Source organism: Gorilla gorilla, chromosome 4 (genome assembly GCF_029281585.2).
Source record: "Gorilla gorilla gorilla isolate KB3781 chromosome 4, NHGRI_mGorGor1-v2.1_pri, whole genome shotgun sequence".
NCBI classification, from domain to species: Eukaryota; Metazoa; Chordata; class Mammalia; order Primates; family Hominidae; genus Gorilla; species Gorilla gorilla.
Window position 1 is genome coordinate 128923732 of NC_073228.2, and position 20916 is coordinate 128944647.

A 20916-nucleotide genomic window follows, 5' to 3' on the forward strand; every position below is an offset into this window, starting at 1 on the left:
GATCAAGGTAAATCATATTTTAATGCAAGATTTAAGAAAACCCAAAATTAATGCAAAAAACTCATGATGAACAAAATGTCAAAATTTTAAATAAAATCGCATCAGTATTCCTGATTCTTCCTTTTGCCTCAGGCTCCAGTGTGGCTGGTCTTAGTGTTACTACTGACTTTGGGACTCCTTTTTTTCTTCCTTTTGTCAGGCCACTGAGAGAGTTCTTAATGCATGTGGTGGCAGGATCAGCAGTGAGAAGCCTCCTAATGTTGATATTTGAGTGCATCTAATCCTTTTCTTTCTAGGTATTTCTATGGCTTGATTAGTTAACATTCTTTGTAACTACTTGAGAAGCAAATGTTTCATGGTGTTGTTTTTCTTTTGCTAAAATTGTGTATCTGCTTTGTTCGTTCTCTTTGTCTTATGAACATTAAGCAATTAAAGATGTTTTCTTATAAGCATTTCTCTCTTTTTCTCACTATTACATAATATGTGTTGGTTTTTGTTTTTTCCTTCTCTCTGGTAACAGAAAAAAAAATGGCCTACCTTTTAAAAGACAGTAACATTTTCATAATTTTCTTGCCAAGCTAGAAAAAATAAAACAAACAATTCATTACATTTTAATATTAAGAGCCAGTGGGATAGATAATATATTGGGGACAATCATGTTGACATTACACTATTACTTCAAAACTGAAAATAACCTCAGTGTAAGCTATAAAAATGGTTTTAAAACTTGAAAATGGTTCACCATTTCTTTCCTGAGCTTGGGTCACCCAAGAGTATTGAGGATGATGTTTGGGGTTGGGTCAGATTAAGACCAATGAGGCCAGAAATACTGAGACCAGAAAAAAGACTGTCATGATCAACAGGAAATGACATTTCCCCTTCTGTGACTTTGACTCCATGGGCCAAGCCTCTGAGAGCATCAGAAGTTGGATTGGGGGAAGGGTAGAGAAAGAGAACCTCTTCACTAGGAGTCACGTTCTTGGTGGAACCCTATTAATCTAAAGGGTCTCTAACGCCCAGTCTGACAGACAGCTGGGTGCAAGGAGGCTCCTCCCACCTCACAGTTGTCATTACAGCCTTTTTATTCCAGCATCATCAGAGACTGCTTTTAAGAGCATTTTGATAGATGGCATTTTCTGCAGTGTTAGTAGTGGGAGGAGAATCTATTTGCTGCACAGGCAGTTTTTGTGATTTTTAACAAGACTCCTCCACCCCCTTCAAACCTGTACAACACAATACACACACTGGCTTGTTACCACTTGCCTTCCCTGGCCTCTGGGGTTCCTTTCTCTTTGGCTGCGTTTCTCTATCCTTTGCATCTCTCCAAGGCAGAAGTGGCAAAAGCAGTGGGTAAATGGCGAAGGAATACAAGCCTGTGCTGTTTCTGGAACACACTAAGCTGATGTCTGCTCTTTGGAAGTAGAAATTCCGCCTTAAGAAAAATATTTCACTAAGGGCTCTTTGTCTGTTTTCCAAAGCATACAGAAGTGGATTAACTTACAGTGTAGGCACCCAAATGCCTGACATGTAGATGACCCTGACAAAAATGACTACCCACAGAGTCAGAATATAGAGATGGTCCTCATGATGCCAAGAACAGTGGTTTTTCCACCGCCTCCGCTAGGGCATACAAAACACATGATTATATTCCCTAAGTTTATATAAAAATTTCTGCATCTTCTAGGTGTAACTCCTCCCTCTTTTCTCCCACTCATGAAAGCATTTCAGAGTGTAAGTAATAGATATTGGTATTTTTTATGAATATATACTTGATCTGGTCAAATTTGTTTTAAAGAAGTAAATCATTCGCAAAGTTCAGTATTTTCACTATTTGCACACACAAATCTCTTTAGCACATCTTGCAGCTAATTAACTTTATTATGTTGATATATGTTGTCTTAGGTCGTTCAGAAATAGGAATACCTACCTAATGAAGAGGGAGGGATGGGTGGTGCATAACAATTGCTGAGAATGGATGAAGCTTTCTATTGGCCTACTTGGAATTCCTTTGATTTGCAGATGGAACCAAGTGAGTTTTATTCAAGGTAGTAGTGGATTTTCTCTAAGATGCAAAGCACAACAAACAATTACAAATTATCCAAATGAAAATTTGTACGACCCTTAGCAAAGGTACTACAAAGGATTTCCAAGAAAATTACAGGAAATTCACTGAGAATGACTAGCCTAATCATGTGGTCATCATCTGGTCAGTATTTTTTTTTTCCAGGAAGAGATTGATATTCGTAGTATGATGCTTGCTAGAGCAATAGGTTGGAAAGGAAATAGTTTCCTTTCCTATATTTTAAGAATGTTCTCTTTTGGCAGTACATATCTTAAAAATGATCTTGCTTTCAGATAGCTACAAATATATCATTTAGTGCTTTTTGTATGAATGTGGGGCTGATAGATTTAGATACTGGGGATGGATTGCAGGTTTTTCATTACCATAAATCCCATGTCACATCAGCAGCATGATGGAAGCATTTTGATAGATAACATAAACTCATTAATCACCACTCTCTTAAACTAAGTACCATAGAATTTTAAATGTTCCACATTCCAACATTTGTGAATGCCTCCGCTTTTAAAAATGTCATCCTTTATTAGTTCATGCTGTTTAAGATAGCTTGAGTTAACTCCATGAAAAGAGACTGTGTACTAAGGGAAGAAAGGACTGGAAAGGGGGAGGAGGGGAAGGAAAGGAGGCAAGAAGATTAAATTCTGTCTTAAATCCAAACACGGCTAGATTGCATGCTAGCATTAATGTCCTCGTCCTCTTCCCAGATAATGTTGGCAGACTTCCAGTTTATTAAAACAACAATCCAACGCTGATCTTGTCTCTGCATACACGATTCAAGGATGGATCATTTACTCAAACAGAGCTGTTCACTAGGGTAGAAAAGCAAAAACGCATTTTAGGAGAGGTTGTTTATGACTGTTGCATAAAGCACTGTACTGTGTGTTTTATACAAGTAGTCCTGATCATTATTAAGTGAAAAGAGAAAGCCAGATTGTTATTCTAAAAGCAATAAGCGCAAGTTTTGTCCAGGTATTTAATAATGCTGCTTAAACTTGTGAAACCATACTTGTGTGTTCCTCTTAAAAAATATTCTTACCTCCCAAACAATGCATTCTGGAATAAATATTCTCTTATAAAATGTTTTTTTCCTCTGAAACGAAATAGTGCATCACAGGATTTATTTCACTGATGTATTTTCCTTCTGCATTTAACACTTAGAGTATCTATGAATATTCAACTTTCTTGGCACATATTTAATGATTAAAATGAAGTTTATCTGTTCACACATTAATTGCCAATATATGGGTGTTTGTAGAAGAAAAGCCCAGACTTACATCTTGGAGTAAGAATGCTGTTGTATTTCTTAAGGCACATAAAATTGCATAATTCAACCAGCAATTTTCAGGGTTAAAAGTTCTGCTGAGTATCCAAAGGTCAGTGACAAATGTCAGACAAACAGACTTCACACTAGAAGACTCATCTCAGGCGGCAGAGCCAGCCTTGGGGAGAACAGCCTGTTAAGTGTGCTTTGTTTCCAGGTAGCATTTTGTAAATCCAAATCTTTGATAATGACACAGTATATTGAATGGTGACTGTGACTGAATGGTTGTTGAACTTTGAAGATATGATTCAGCACACCACTGTGAGAACAGAGCACAATAACATTAAACACCAGATGGTATTTCAAAGCCCATCAGATACACAGATTCCTTTTTCTTCTTAACAAAAGATCGGCAAGGCTTCGTGTTAAAAAAGAGAAAGAAAGAAAAGAGAAAAGAAAAAGAAAGAAATAAGGAAAGAAAAAAAAAGCCCGTTAAGATAAATGGGGTGATTTGGTTTTGTCTTGCTTGACTATAATAGGGAAGCCATCTGAATGGGTCAAATTACAAACTAGACTCCAGATCAAAGGATAACGACTGCAGTGGTGGGTCAAACTCATCTGAACTGTGTCGACCAGATCAGCATGAAATCCTAAACTGTGAGCCAAGAAAACATGTCTCTCTCAAACTGAGACTTGACCACACCAATTAACCAAAGCATTTGCCTCTTTGCTTCAGAGGAGATCTGAGAGTTTCATTGGTCAGGCCAATGTGGACACACAAGAGAGAATGGGATTCCTGTAGCATAGCTTAGACAGTTGAGTTCACAAGTAAAATTAAACTGTCCACCAGAAAAGTCACCCAAAAGCTGCTGCTCCACTAGCGGCTTCTGGGTAAATAAAGTGGTGAATGAAACACGGTTTGTGCACATGTGATGCTAGAGAATACTCACATACGGGAAATCAGAGTTCCAGTGACTCTGAATGTGGATATGTGGATGATGGTATAGAAGGGCAGTGTGATAGTTAATTTTATGTGTCAAACTGGCTGCACCATGGTGCTCAGATATTTGGTCAAACATGATTCTAGATGTTTCTGTGAAGGCATTTTTTTGGATGAGATTAAAATTTAAATCTATGTACTTTGAATGAAAAAGATACCCTAAATGTGGGTGGATCTCATCCAATCAACTGAAGTCTTTAAATGAAACGAAGACTGACCTGAACAAGAAGGAATTCTGCCAGCAGATTGCTTATGGACTTGAACTGCAATTTTTCCCTGAGTCTCCAGCCTGCTACCTACTCTATTTTGGACCCGCCAAGCCTCTGTAATTATGTGAGCCAATTCCTTAAAATAAATCTATCTCCCTCTCTCTCTACATATATGTATACGTATACGTATACATATATGTATATATATATGCACATATTGTTGGTTCTATTTCCCTAGAGGACCCTAATACTGAGAGGTACTTAAAAAAAAATGAGTGTTCACAACACTTTCGTATTTGAGAAATGAATTAGTTGGGCTTCATGGTCTCAGCTGTCTGCTTTAGGGTTAGGGTTCTGGAATAGCTGATTGGTTGGAGTAGTGTAGTGTAGTGATTAAGGGTTCAATCTCTGAAAGGAGACAGATCTGGGTTGGAATTTTGGCTCTGCTGCCTACTAGCTAAAGCACTTTGCACAAGTTCCTTTAGATTTTTAGGTCTCAGTTTCTTTAGTTGTAACATGGAGCTGTAATACTTACCATCTGGAATTTCTAAAAGGAGGTAGATGCAAAAAAGAACAAAGTTTTAAAAAATTATAAAAATTGCCAAAGATGTGCAATCATAAATGTTACCCCAAAATTTATTTGTGAGAGGAGGGTGGTTATAAATCTTAAGTCATTCAAAGCTAATAGAGATTATCCTAAATTTATAGTCATCTGAGAGATACAAAGTCCTTTCAATGCAATGGCCTCTCTGGACCTGTCTTACTGTAAACTCCCACCACCAAACCTAGGGATGTTGTGAGAATCTCTACAAAGAAACTGGGGTTTTCTTAGAGAACCCAGGCTTAGAAGGGAAGAAAGTATCATGGCATAAGGACACCGATCCAAGAAACACTGAGAAAACTGGTCTACTCATGAAGAGTCCTTTTGTTCTTAAGAATACATTACTGACATTCCATAAATTGGCCATTAATTTGGGTTGCCAAATCTGTCATTTTCACAATGGAGATATCTGTTTTAAGCTTAAGAGACTCTGGAATTCACTGATCTGAGGGCTCTGAGGAATTGGAACTTTTGACTGAGAGATATGGTATCTTCAGAGGATAGAGCACTTTGCAGGACAGGAGAGTGGGCTTTGAGTGGAGAATGGAAAAGGAGGGTGGGTTTTGAGGGGAGAACAGAAAAGGAGGGAGCCTGTGATAGCTCCAGGGTGTGGTGGGCATAAAGGTGCAAGGAGAAGGGCCCTGGATGGCAGGAAAGGTATATGGAAAAGGATATGGGGAATGCCAAAGATGCCCTTTATTTGAAAATTCTGCCCAGGCCCAGCCTTATACCCTCCTCTTCCTCCTGGCTTCAGATGCTCACTGCTCCTGAGATCCAGGATGAGGATGATGCCTATAATTCTATATCTCAGTCTATCACAGGTTATGGAGGCTTAGTGGGCCCGTGTGGGACTCTAACCACTACATTTAGATCATGTCAATGGAAACACATTCTGAGTTAAAAACACAACTTGGAAAAAAAGTAGCCTGATATAAACGCTACATGAAAATTAAGATTTACTGAATAGAAAACCCAGAAGGTTAATTACAAAAGGGTACTTCTATGCAGGATTGGATTCATCATAAAATCCTTTTAAAAAGCAGATTTCTTATAGATTTAAAAAGTAAATGATTTTCATAGACGTTTCCATGTGGCCATATTTATTGTGTAGAGAAGAGCAAAAATTATTTTGTAGAGTAGCTCCTAAGGGATCTCAAGTTTTATGTTAATTTGATCCTCACAACAATCTTATGATAGTGGCATTGTCATTTCCATTTTACAGACAAGAAAATTGAGGTTCAGAGAGGGTAAGTCACTTATTTAAGGTCACATTAGCAGAAAGTAAGGAGCACTCTGCTCTGTCTCCAAAGCCTACACTTTCCCCATTTTACCATCAAATTTATATCAGAGCTGTCTTCTATTATAGGAAACTTGATATTCCTCATCACCACAGGTTCTGATTACTTTTTGGTTTTATTCCTCAGGGCAGGTGGATGTGGTTATCCATCCCACTCAACGACCTAAAATCTGATGGCATACCGCTCAACAACAAAAGACAACCTAATTTAAAATGGGGACAAATAACTTTAGTACTTTGGACAAATATATATATTTGTCCAAATGAGATATGCAAATGGTCAACAAACATATGAAAAGATGCTCACATCATTAGTCATTAGGGAAATGCAAATCAAATCCATAATGAGGTGCCACTTCGTACCCACTAAGATAACTATAAAAAAAGAAGGAATGAGAAATAACAAGTATTGGCGAGGATGTGGAGAAATCAAAACTCTTGTACGTTGCTAATGGGAATATAAAATGGTTGAACTGCTAAGGAAAACATTTTGGTGGTTCTTCAGAAGGTTAAATAGAGAGTTGCTATATGACCCAGCAATTCCTCTCCTAGGTATATAACCCAAAGAATTGAAAACAGGTATTCAAACAAATACTTGCATATGCATATTCATAGTGATTTGGCCTCATTGTCTGTGGTGACACCTAAGGTTCGTTATTTCATGGCCACGGAGATCAAGGATGTGGACATACAAGGAGGTTAAGAGTGGAGGTTTAATAGGTGAAAGAAAGAGAATAGTTTTCTGCTACAGAGAGGAGTCCTGGAAAAATGGGTTGCTGATCCACTGGTGAGATGCAGGGGATTTTATCGATGAGCTTGTGGGGAGGTGGTGTCTGATTTACATAGAGCACAAAAAATTGGTTAGAACCAGGTGAACCATCTGCGTAGGGCGCAAGTCTCTGGCAGCCCTCATCCCAATCTTTTATTATGCAGCTGGATCCTCTGCCAAGTTTTTTCATGTTGCTCAGTTCGTTCTTACTATACATGTGCTAATAAAAAAGGAAGGCTTCCATGGTGGACTTGCCTGTTCCCCAGGTAGCCCTTTTCTATTGGTGCAGCTCCTGGCATTCCCCCGTGCAAGCTTCCAGCTTTTTTATCCATATTTGTAGTTTGATTTTTCAGGCTTTCCATCAGTTTTTAGAAAAAAAAATGGTTTCTAGGGCTGTTTTTTTTTTTGTTAGAAGGGAAGTTCTGCTGAGGACTCTCTTGCTCTCACTATCTGCCTAAATAATTTCTTTCTATCTCCTGTATCAATAGCAGCACTATTCACAATAGCCAAAAGGTGGAAACAAGCCAAATGTCAATTAATGGATGAATTGATAGACAGTTTGTATCTATCCATATAATGGGTTATTACTCAGCCGTAAAAAGGAATGAAGTACTGATACATGCTACAACATGGATGAAACTTGAAAACATGCTAAGCGAAAGAAGCCACACATATGATTCCATTTATATGAAATACTCAGAATAGGTAAATCCATAGAGACAGAATGCAGATTGGTGGTTACCAGAGCTTGGAGGGAGGGGGGATGAGGAGTTAACTGCTTAATGGGTATGGAATTTCCTTTTGAGGTGATGAAAATATTTTCATACTAGGTAGTGGTGGCAGTTATACAGCATTCTGAATATAGTAAATGCCATTGAATTGTTCACTTTAAAATAATTCATTTTATGTTACATGAATTTGACTTCAATTAAAAAAAACTATTGAATGTCCTGGTTATACCAGGCACAGAATTTGGAAAAGATATACTCAATCATGTGTCCAGACAGATGACCATGGATGTGAGCCACAGCAAATCTGATAAATTCCCCAGGCATGTGAACAAAAGACTGTCTCCATCTATCCTACCAGAAACCCTGTTTCCACATGATTCATTGTGGATACTCCTAAGTAACACCCTGGGATAAAGCAGCTATGAATTATGAAGTCCCCACCTAACAACGGCCGCTGCATGTTTCTCCCCAGCACAGCTTATCATGGGAAAACTGGACCAGCCTTCTTTGTTGACCACTCCCTTCATTCATTAACATTCTCTCATCACTAAGCTGCTTAATTTGGTTATACTGAGAGCCTGGTTAGAATGCAAGAGATGCCTGCTTTTATGTTTGATTTCAGCAGGGCCTGCAGGCACTGAAGGTTTTCTGTGGGAGCCAATGGCCTAGTTTGAGGTGAATAATCAGCTTTTTACTTAATGCTGTATCTCTCTTTTCAGCTGCGAACACTCTCTGTCCTTTTTTCTTCCCAGGGTTTGGCACGGTGAAATGCTACTTTCAGAAAGATGAGTATGTCAGAATTCCTGGTGATTTCTAACGCTTATGGAACACATCACATAGGAGCAATTTAGATGACAAAAAAGAGCACTCTTCAGTCTGGATTTACACTGTGTTCCTATTCACCGACACATCAGCAAACATTATAAATGCCTTGCCTGAGTAATGAATAGTTTCTGAGTGAGTTCCTGGGCTGGCAGCAGGTTTGAAATCCTATAGAGTCAGGCAAGGGAGAAGGTGACTAGTGTAGAATTACGGGAAAGGATTAATGAAGGGGTGCTGACTACACATACTGCTCCACTGTTCTCTCAGTCACTAGACTGAGAAGTCACTGATTTTTGCCTCTAGGACTGGACTTTTATAACTTCAAAAAAGCCTCTTTAAACAAATCTGCATCAGCCAATGTGTCAACACTTCATTGGTTTCAATAGAATTAGTTTTCTAAATGCTCTTTTCTGAAGCAATTTTTGTACTTGAAAATGCATTACAAGGAACATTTACTATAACTACAGTACAATGATATAGAATATGACAAGTAGGGTTTTAATCAGTGCAAGCTGCAACACTGAACACGGTCTACATTGATCCTCCCCCTTCTCCTTCAGCATCAATGTTAATAAACCGAGGAACTTAAGGTTTTACTGGTATTTGCTGTAAATAATAGCCGAGACTTTAATTGTATTTGCCCAGAATGAACCAGGCTAACAGTCTTCCAAAGATGCCTAGACAGGTTCTGATTTAATAGCCTTACATAACTCAGGCCCTTTATGTACCATGCCAAATAAACCATAAGATCATTCTGCCAGCTGAGAGATAACACACCAAAGCATGAACAAAGTGGAGGAAACCACATGTCAGCACTCTGTATTAGACTTGCGTGGGTCAAACTCAAAGCACAGCTAGAAGCAGCCAAGAGTGACTGAAAATTCATCGTCTCTAATTCTGACATGTTCTGCAGGACATCCTCTCTGGTAAGATGTATCATAAATACAAGCAGAGTGAGGGTTTGCAAAATGGAAAAATATTTCCTTTATACATTCTTCTTCTTAACTTCAGTGTGTGCTTTGCTTACTGTTAGAGGGGCTTTAACAAGTTTTTCTAAAAGGGAAATAGAGAAAGAATAGAGTCATTCAAGTGCTCTAAAACGAAGAGAATGTGGGTCCTTTTATAAGAAGCCATTTAACCTCATTCTACTTCAATTTCACCTCTTTCTAAATGTGTCTGGAATAGGGGTGAAAGGGCAATGGCCCCTGTGCTTGTGATGCATTAAAGTTTGGAAAGGGAGAGAGAGCTGCGGTGGTAGATGAATCCTATATTAATGTGTGTTAGAATGTCCCAAGTATGTTCCCTTAGTCTTTTCGAAAACAATAGGTAGAAGCAAATGGCCTCCCTCCTTCTTTCGACACTTCTCACAAATTTTTCTTTAAGAGATTCAGAGGGTGTAATGCAAAGTATCAGCATGGGTTTTGGGTCACACATGCCCAGGGTGGGATTCTAGTCCTTCAGTTTGCTAGCTGTATGCAGTTAGCCAAATGACACAATTCCTCTGAACTTCAGTTTTCTTATTGGTAAAATGTACAGAAGACCTAACTTTTCCATTTGCTACAAGGATTATAGAAAGTGATGCCAGTTGCCTAGAATAGTAGGTGCTCAACAAATACTAACTGATGTTATTGTTCTTGTGATGAGTTCAAATGGGAAACATATTATGAAATCAAGATTTATTCAGGACCAAGTAGTTGGGGGGCATTGTGCAAAGGCCAAGATTTGATTCCTCTCTAAAAGGATCTTACAGGCTGGGTACGGTGGATCATGCCCATAATCCCAGCATTTTGGGAGGCCGAGGCGGGTGGATCTCCTGAGGTCAGGAGTTCAAGACCAGCCTGGCCAACATGGTGAAACTCCATCTCTACTAAAAATACAAAAATTAGCCAGGTGTGGTGGCGATCACCTGTAGTCCCAGCTACTCAGGAGGCTGAGGCAGGAGAATCGCTTGAACCCAGGAGGCAAAGGTTGCAGGGAGCCGAGATCATGCCACTGCACTCCAGCCTGTGTGACAGAGCAGGACTCCATCTCCAAAATAAATAAATAAATAAATAAATAAATAAATAAATAAATAAAATAAAAGGATCTCACAGCCTCGTTGGGAAAGTAGGCAAGTGTGCATGTGATTCCTGTCCAAAGTGGTGAGTGCCATAATCAAGATATATATACTGTATCCTAGTGGAGTCAGGGAATCTGCCCATATTCAACATCAGAGACTGCTACAATGGAAAACAGGAGTTTCAACTTAAGGTAGGTAAACTTGCAGGACTTCTTCAAATCAATAGTCTTAAAAAGGACCTTTTCCCCAAATTAGATTTTAGCAAATTCAGAAGATTGAGTGGATCTTTTCTCCTACCATTTTATTTTTATAGTAGCTTTCTGGTCAAAGAATTTATTGTACAAGTGTACAACATGATATGCTTTGTCACATTTCTAGTAATATAGGAGAGAAAAACCCTGTCTCAACCACATAATACAACATCTGACATGCCTGGATCAATTTTTGATTATTTTATCAAATGTTTTGGATCACTGCATGTTTGATCCGCTAGATTTCTATAAAATTATTTTTGCAAAAATGGAAATGTCAGTCAATTTTGGTGGGGAGGTATTATGATCAAAGACTGGACAGAGAAGTCACAAGCCTTTAATATCTTCTTCCCTTCTTTGTCATTCCATGACACCATGGACAGGATGTGGTCAGTGAAGCCAGACTTCATTTCATGTTGCTTGTTGTTTTCTATGTTTGAAGCCTGATCCCAGCTGTATTTGAAACAGAGATCTCAAAGTGTTTCTAATCAAATATTTTGGGAGGGCCGGGCGCGGTGGCTCATGCCTGTAATCCCAGCACTTTGGGAGGCCGAGGCGGGTGGATCACGAGGTCAGGAGATCGAGACTATGCTGGCTAACATGGTGAAACCCTGTCTCTACTAAAAAATACAAAAAATTAGCCGGGCGTGGTGGCGGGTGTCTGTAGTCCCAGCTACTCAGGAGGCTGAGGCAGGAGAATGGCCTGAACCCGGGAGGCGGAGCTTGCATTGAGCCAAGATCGCGCCACTGCACTTCGGCCTGGGCGACAGAGCGAGACTACGTCTCAAAAAAAAAATATTTTGGGAGATCATTTGCATATTTGGGAGATCATTTCCTTTAAGAGGAAAACAAAAATACATAAATTCTCCTGTGCCAAGAACAAACACACAGCATGAGCAAGCAATTTTTCCTCTTTTTCTCTAACATTCACTATTCAAACCAGATTTAAAAGAAAAATTTTAGATCACTATTCCCAATTGTAGAAGTAATAGATATTTGTTGCAAAATATATAAAAATTGGAAAATAAAAATCACTGTATTTAAAAATCACTAACCAGAAGTAACTACTTTTGGCATTTTAATTTTAGTAGAATAAAAATTTACTTTCCAGAAGTATTGGCGTAAACTGTGGGTACTCTTCATGACTAAAGTGTGAAAAGGTACACTAAAAAGAAACCTGGAGGGTATGCATGTGTGGGGGCAGTGGGTATATGGGAAATTTGTTACTTCTCTTCAGTTTTGCTGTGAACCTAAAACTGTTCTAAAAAATAAAGTCTATTAGAATCCAGTGACTTTGGCTTTTTTCTTTTTTAATACTCACATACATAGGTTTTTTCCATGACATCGTGTGAAAGAAAGTATATGTGCATGTGTGTCTGTGTAAAAAGTATATTTTTAGTTTTACTTATCTGAAAATTGAGCTGTTAATGTGCCTGGTAAGAAGGCAAAGAGGCTAGTTGCTATGGCGAAAGCACTAGTAAGAAAAGACAGAAGATCTTCACAAAAGTACACGTGGTTACCAAAACACTGAAGTTTCCACTCTCTTATACAAAAATCTCACTTGATTTGATATCCCAAGTACCAGAGGGCCTAGGAGGGGTCAGCTGTCTCCTGGACAGTTTTGTGACCTGATTTTGATTACACCCTTAAGAACCTTTGCTCATTAAACATCCCTGACCCTTGTTGAAAAGACCTTTTTAAATTGGACCCAAATAATTAAGGTAGATATTTAGAAGTCAGAAATGTGAAGCTGAATGATCTAGTTTGATACTCTGTCCTCCTTCGCTCTGTGGTCCCTTTCTCACTGAAGCCTTCTTTGACCCCTCTATTAAAAATTACAATCCGCTTCCACTCTCTTTCCTGTTTTATTTTTTTCTGTAACATCTTACGTATTTATTTTACATATTCTTTTTTCACAATTTCAACTTTTATTTTAGATTCAGGGGGTGTGTGTGTAGATTTGTTACATGGGTATGTTGTGTGATTCTGAGGTTTGAGGTATGCTTGATCCCATCACCCAGACAGTGAGCACAGTACCCAAAAGTTTTTCAGTCTTTGCCCTTCCTTCTCTCTTCCTCCTTTGTTACTCCCTAGTGTCAAATGTTGTAGCAACATGGTTGCTACAAAGAACAGGATTTTATTCTTTTTAATGGTTGCATAGTATTCCAATATTTTACATATCTTCTATTTCTCTCACTGGAATGCAAGTGCCATGAGGGTAAACACTTTTGTCTGTTCTTTTCTGCTGAATCTCTAGCTCCTGGAACAGGAGCACTTGGGCACATTGAACACTTGAGTTTCAGGGTTTGTTGAGTGTCTTAGTAAATTAGAGATTTATGTTATGCTTATAAAAGATAAGTCTCAGAGAATGGTCCTGAATGGGGAGGTTGAAATAAAACAGTTTAAACTGCTCTGCACATTTAAGCAATGGAGGGTTTTTAGTTTTCTTTTGGCAGTTCAAGAGGGTAAGAGAAGAATGAAGAGACTGGATTCGTGGAAGAGCAATATGGGAAAAACAGTCTATAAGGTCTATCTTTACCTCCAGTCTCTTGCTAACCTGAGAAAACCTGGGGGTTCCCTCTCCTTAGTGTTCCTGTTTTACAGCATGTGACCCCATCATGCAGTCTCTGTCCTTTCTTATTAGACCCACCTAACTCGGGACAGTAAGAGATTTCCTGGGGTGGCGAATAGCCAGTGAAGACTATTTTCAGTTTGAAGCTGGTTTTCAATTTGAAGTTGTATCTTGTGCTGTGATGTAATTAGCTTGTTATCTTTATACCTCATTAAATCTAGTGACACAACATAGCACATTAAAGTTTGAGAAAATTAAAAAACTGTACACTTAGAGATAATAGAACAAAAATTTGAGGGAAAAGAATAAACAGCAAAATTAAACAGAAAATATGAAAGAAAAGTTGAGACCTAGAAAATAAATTCACAAGGTTCAATAGTTGATTATTAGATAGTATGAAAAAGGGCAAGAGAGAATTGTCATATAATGATGAAAGACAATTTGTTATTGTTGAGAAAATACAAATTTTTATTTTAGATAGATTCAAGTGTGGCCAAACAATCTAGACATTGACTTACAAAATATCAGTAAAGCAAAGGTAATGACAAGACTCTGATAGCTCTCAGGAAAAAAAAGTTATGTAAAGTTGGATAACAAACAGATTGATATAAGATTTCTCTTTGGTAACAATGGGTATATAACACAATATCTTCAAAATTCTGAGGGAAATATTTTTTGAAGCTAGAATTATATATATAAACCATTTGAGTCCAGTATAAAGGTATAAATGAAGACATTTTAGAGAAGGTCACATAATGTTTCCCTTTTACATAGCCAATCTGAAGAAAATATTTGACAACATGGCTTACATAAATGTAACGTGAAGCAAAAAACAATAGGAAGGCAAGAAATAAATGATGGAATTAACCCAAAGATATAAAGACTGGAATACAGGAATGCTAGCTAAGTAGTATGGAAAACAAGTCAAAACTAGCAGAAAGTGCAGAGTACTCCAAGAATGACATCAGGAAGAGTGGAATGGATTAACTCAATTGCTATGAAAAGCTGGAAGATCTTACTGGCAAAATGAGGAAGACATGCAAATACTGATAAAGGGAAAAAATCTATAAGGACAGATTTGGCCAAGTATGAAGAAAACTGGGATATGGCATGATTTTGAGATGTTGATGGACTCTAAGAAAACATATGTTCCCTTCAGTTCCCCTAGGATTCATCACATTGGATCGATAGATGTGGAAATATAGTCTTACCATACAATGTGGCTTTTCCTAAGAAAATAGTTTTCTGACATTGGCACAATATTTTTTATGCTTCAAATATCAGAATCAGCCTATAATAAAGCACCAATGAATTATGTACAATTATGAAACAGAGCTTAAGTGTAATCAGATAATATTGTCTTAAAGAAAAGGGCAGGGGAAAATACCTGTAGCTGACAGAAGAAAGCAGGTTGTCATGAGGTAAGAATGTGGAGAATAGGATGGAGTAACCATAAATTTTATATTACATATTGAGATTAAGACATGCAATTAAAAGTTTATGGAAAGAGATATCGAGTTTTTGGTATATAATTTAAACTCTTAACTATAATAGATAGAATCTCTTTCTCTCAAATGAAAGAATGATCACAAATTGGGAAAATGAGAAGGAGCGGATTGCAAATGGGGGATGTGAAAGTGAGTGAATTCTCATTTTTCATAGCAGAGCATATATAGAATGTTCAGGATTAATAAGACATATAAATATATTATTTATTTACAACTACATACCAAATCACTCCAAAGCTTTGTATTTTATTGTATTGTATTTTATTTATTTTTATTTTTGAGATGGGGTTTCGCTCTTGTTGCCCAGGCTGGAGTGCAATGGCGCAATCTCGGCTCACCGCAACCTCTGCCTCCCGGGTTCAAGCAATTCTCCTGCCTCAGCCTCCCAGTAGCTGGGATTACAGGCATGAGCCACCATGCCTGGCTAATTTTGTATTTTTAGTGGAGAGGGGGTTTCTCCATGTTGATCAGCCTGGTTTCGAACTCCTGACCTTACGTGATCCATCCACCTCAGCCTCGCAAAGTGAGCTTTGTATTTTAAAACAACAAGAAACAAGGAATTTGCTGTGGCTTGGTTGGGGAGTTCTGGCTCAGTTTCTCAAGAAATTGCCATCATCTAAAGGCTTGACTAGGATTATAAAATTTACTACCAAGATTGCTCACCATCCAACTTGATAACAGGAGACCTCAGCTGCTTTCTCCCAAGTGAGTAATCTAAGAAACCTGTTATTACCTAGCCCCAGAAGTCATACACTGTCACTTCTTTAATATCCTATTGATCACATAGGTCAGCTCTCTTCATTCCAGAAGTAGACTTCACAAGGGTGTGAATAACAGGAAGTGGGAATCATAGGGGGTCATCTTAGGAGCTTGGTACCATAAGCGGTATGCCTCTATTGTTTAGAGTTACGGAATAATATTAGAGGTCTGAAAAACAAAAAAGAAATGCCAATAAGAGGTTTTTTTGGTACAATTTGCTTTTTTTCTGTAGGCACCTATTTGATTAAACTTAATCATTTTAAAGAAGCTCAGTGAGCTACAGGAGAACACAGACAACGAAATGAAATCAGGGAAATAATACACAAATCAAAGGAGATGTTCACCACAGAAATAGAAACCATATAAAGGAGCCAAAAAGGAAATTCTAAAGCCAAAATGCACAATGACTGAACTAAAAAAAAAATAAATCCACAGACAGCTACAAAAGACTTTATCAAGCAGAAGAAAGAATTAATGAGCGCAAAGACGGGGCATTTGAGTTCATTCAAGTTAGAGGAACAACAACAAAAAAAGAATGAAAAATGTGAAAAAAGTCTCAAACTTATAGGACACTATCATATAAACCAATATATACATTATAGAAGTCTTAGAAAAAAACACACAAAGAGAAAGGGGCCAAAAGCTTATTTAAAGAAATAATGATAGAAAGTTTTCCAACTCTGGAGAGGGAAATGAACACCCAGAAAGTCCAAAGAACCCCAAATAGATTAAAGAGATCTTTGCCAAGACACATTATACTCAAATTCTCAAAACTCAAAGAATTGTAAAAGCAAGAGAAAAGAAACTCATCACCTACAAGAGATTCCTCATAAGACTGTCAGTAGATTTCTCAGCAGAAACCTTTCATGTTGAAAGACAGATAATATATACAAAGTGCTAGAACAAACCCCTGACAACCAAGAATATCTGACAAGACTGTGATTCAGAAATAAAAGAGTGATAAGGACTTGCAAAGACAAACAAAAGCTATGGAAGCTCATTATCACTAGACTTGTCTTACAGGAAATGCTAAAGGAAGTTCTCCAAGTTGAAATAAAGGAACACTAACAGAGTGAAGACAATAAAACTACAAAACTCACTGTAAGAATAAGAATATATTCAAATTCACAGTATTTTAATACAGTAATGGTAAATTTTAAGTCACTTCTAACTCTATAGAAGTTAAATGTCTAAACTATTAAAAATAACTATAGCTGCAATAATTTGTTAATATATGATCCATAAAAGATGAAAATTGTGACATCAATAACATAAAATGTGGGAAGAGAAGTGAAAATGTAGAGTTTTTGTATGTAGCTGAAGTTAAGTTGTTTTCAGCCTAAAATAGACTGTTATAAGACATTTTATGTAAGCCTCATGGTAGCAACAAAGAAAAAGCCTGTGTTAAAACCACAAGAGGTAAAGAGAAAGGAATCAAAGCATCCAATGACAAAAATCATCAAACTGTGAAGAAAGACAACACGAGAAGAATGAAAGAGACTACAGGCGGTCAGAAAATGATCAGCAAAAACCACAGTAATTACTTTCCTATCAATAATTTAAATTTAAGTGGATTAAATTCTCTAATCAAAAGACATAGACTGGGTGAGTGTATTAAAAGAAATCCAATAATATGCTACCTACAGGAGAGTCATTTTAGCTTTAAGGACAAACCCAGGCTGAAAGTAAAGAGATGGAAGAAGAGTCCATGTAAAAGAGAGTGGGTTGGTTGTACTTAACATCAGACAAAATGATTTTAAGTCAAAAACTTCCGTAAGAGACAAAGAAGGTCATTATATAATGATAAAAGGGTTAATTTGTCAGTTGTTACAAATTGATCCTGTTACAAATATGTTACAAATATTATTATGTCATATGTTATAAACATTGTAACAAAAATTAATATAAATTGATTATGTTAGGCCACAAAAAATCTTGACAAATTCAAGAAAATTGAAATCATACCAAGTATTTTTTTTTCTGAAAACAACAGTATGAAACTAGAAATCAATAACATGAGGAATGTTTGAAAATTCACAAATACGTGGAAGTTAAATAACATATTCCTGAATAACCAGTGGGTCATAGAGGAAATCAAAATAGAACTTACAAAACATTTTGAAACAAATTACAATGTAAACACAACACATCAAAACTTGTGGGGTATAGCAAAAGCTGTCCTAAGGGAGAACTTTATAGGAATAAATGCCTATATTAAGACAGAAGAGATTCCTGTAATGGCGGCTTCCTGGAAGGTAGTGTCATGTGGAACCTCTTAATCTCAGCACCTGGAGCTCCAGGAAGGGGAATTTCAAGTCAGATAGAATTCTACATATACCATTTCTTTGGAACCTTCAGCCCTCAAGATTCCAACATCATTACCTCAGTTTCAACACAGTTGTCCTTAGTCCTCATATCACTGCTTTTGGTGCTGCCTGTTGTCAAAGCAGTAGAAGCCGGTGATGCAATTGTCCTCTTGTTAGGTGTGGTTCTCAGCATTACAGGCATTTGTGCCTGCTTGGGGGTACATGCACGAAAAAGAAAATGGACAGATGTGACTTTGAAAGGCCTACTGAATCAAACCTCACCCTGAAAACCTTTGTGCTATAGAGGCTAAACCTGAGCTTTGGTATCTGAAAGTTTCTAAGAATCAGTAAATAAGGGAATTTTACATTTTTCATTGTTTCCATGAAATGGTAACAAACATACATAAATAAATTGAAAAAAGTTTTCTTTACAATAAATAATGCACTGAAAAATACAGTCTATAATTTGTATTTGCTAGTTAGAAAGGAGGTCAAAGAAGTAAGATGGCTGAAATTTACGTAAGTAATATTTCATAGTTTTAGAATTCTCAAAGCATGCAAAATAGGAAGAAGGAAGTTCTTGCCCAGAATCTTAGGAAATCACCAATGTTCAGTTATAATCACTGCCTCCTGAATCATTGAGGAGTCTTTTCTGCATCTTTTTATAAGGTTTTTGTTTCGTTGTCTCCCAGGTTAATATTGTACTTAGATATCAGAGAGTCAGCCAAAAAGGGAAACTTTTATCTCTGGGGAAAAATGTTTAGAAAAATGTATTTGGTGTATCTGATACTGAAATGCAGAAAAAAATTTAATGTTAAAAAAACTATAGACATTGACATGGAAAAGAGATTTAATGTTAAGAAAAAAACTATATTAACTGAGTAACATCCTCCTAATGAGAAGTACTATATTAAATATAAACCCATTATATTGTAAAAAAAAAAAAAAAAAAAAAAGATCTCAAGTAGAAACCTGACTTTATACCCCAAGGAACTAGAAAATAAAGAACAAATTAAGTTCAATGTCAGCAGAAGGAAGGAAATAATAAAATCAGAGCAGAAATAAATAGAGACTAGAAAAACAATAGAAAAGAATAATGAAACTGAATTGGTTTTTCGAAAAGGTAAACAAATTTATCAATATTTGGCTAGATTAATTAAGGAAAAAAAGACAAATAAGAGATGTTACAACTGATGCTACAGAAATCCAAAGGATCATAAAAGACTACTATGAACAATTATACACTGACAAATTAGACAATCTAGAATAAATGAATACATTCCTAGAAACGTACAACCACCATGACGGAATCATGAAGAAAGAAAATGTGAACAGACCAATAACAAGTAAGTATATTGAAAGAGTATTCACAAACTCCCGTCAAAGAAGACCCCAAGACCTCACGGCTTCACTGGTAACATCTAATAAATATTTAAAGAAAAATTAATGCTAATTCTTTTCAAACTCTACCTAAAAATTGAAGAAGAGGAAGCACTATCAGGTTCATTTTATAAGGCAAATGTTACCCTGATACCAAAGCCAAACAAGGGCACTGTAAAAAAGAAAATTACAGTCCACTATCCTTGATGATTATAGATGCAAAAGTCCTCAGAAAAATACTAGCAAGCTGAATTAAATAGCACAGACAAGGATCACACACTGTAACAAATGGGATTTATCCTTGGGTGCAAGAGTGGTGTGACAAATGCAAATCAATAAATATGATGCCTCATGTTAACAGAATGAAAAAAGCCAAATGATCATCTCAATAGATGCAGAAAAAGCAACTGACAAAATTCAACATATTTTCATGATAAATACTCTCAATAAATTAAGGGTAGAAGAAATTTGTCACAACATAATAAACACCATATATGACAAGTCCACAGCAAACATTATACTCAACGTTGAACGGCAGAAAGCTTTTCCTTTAAAACCAGGAATAAGACAAAAATGCCCATTCTCACTACTTCTATTCAGTATAGTACTGGAATCCTAGCCAGATCAAGTAAGCAAGAAAAAGAAATGAAAGATATTCACATCAGAAAGGAAGAAGTAAAATTGCTTTTGTTTACAAATGATGTAATCTTATATATAGAAAACTGGTAAGATTTCACCAAAAACCTGTTAGAACTAATCAACACATTCAGTAAAGTTTCAGAATACAAAATCAACATACAAAAATCAGTAGAGTTTATACATACTAACAAGGAGCTATTCAAGAAATGAAGAAAACAATCCCTTTTACAATAGCATTTAAAAAAACTCAGAAATAAATTTAACCAAAAGGTGAACTATATATACTCTGAAAATGATAAAATATTGATGAAAGAAATAAAAGACACAAATAAATGAGAAGGTATTCTGTGTTCATGGATTGAAACAATTAATATAGTTAAAATGCCCATACTATCCAAAATAATCTGCAGACTGAATGCAATCCCTATCAAAATTCCAATGACATTTTTCACAAACATAGAAAAGAAATCCTAAAATACATATAGAACCAAAGAAAATCCCAAATAGCCAAAGCAATTTTGAGCAAAAGGGACAAAGTTGGAGGCATCACACTATCTGATTTCAAAATACACTACAAACCTATACAAATCAAAACCACATGGTACTGGCATGAAAACAGACACATAGGCCATTGGAACAGAATAGAGAGCCCCAAAATAAATCCACACATTT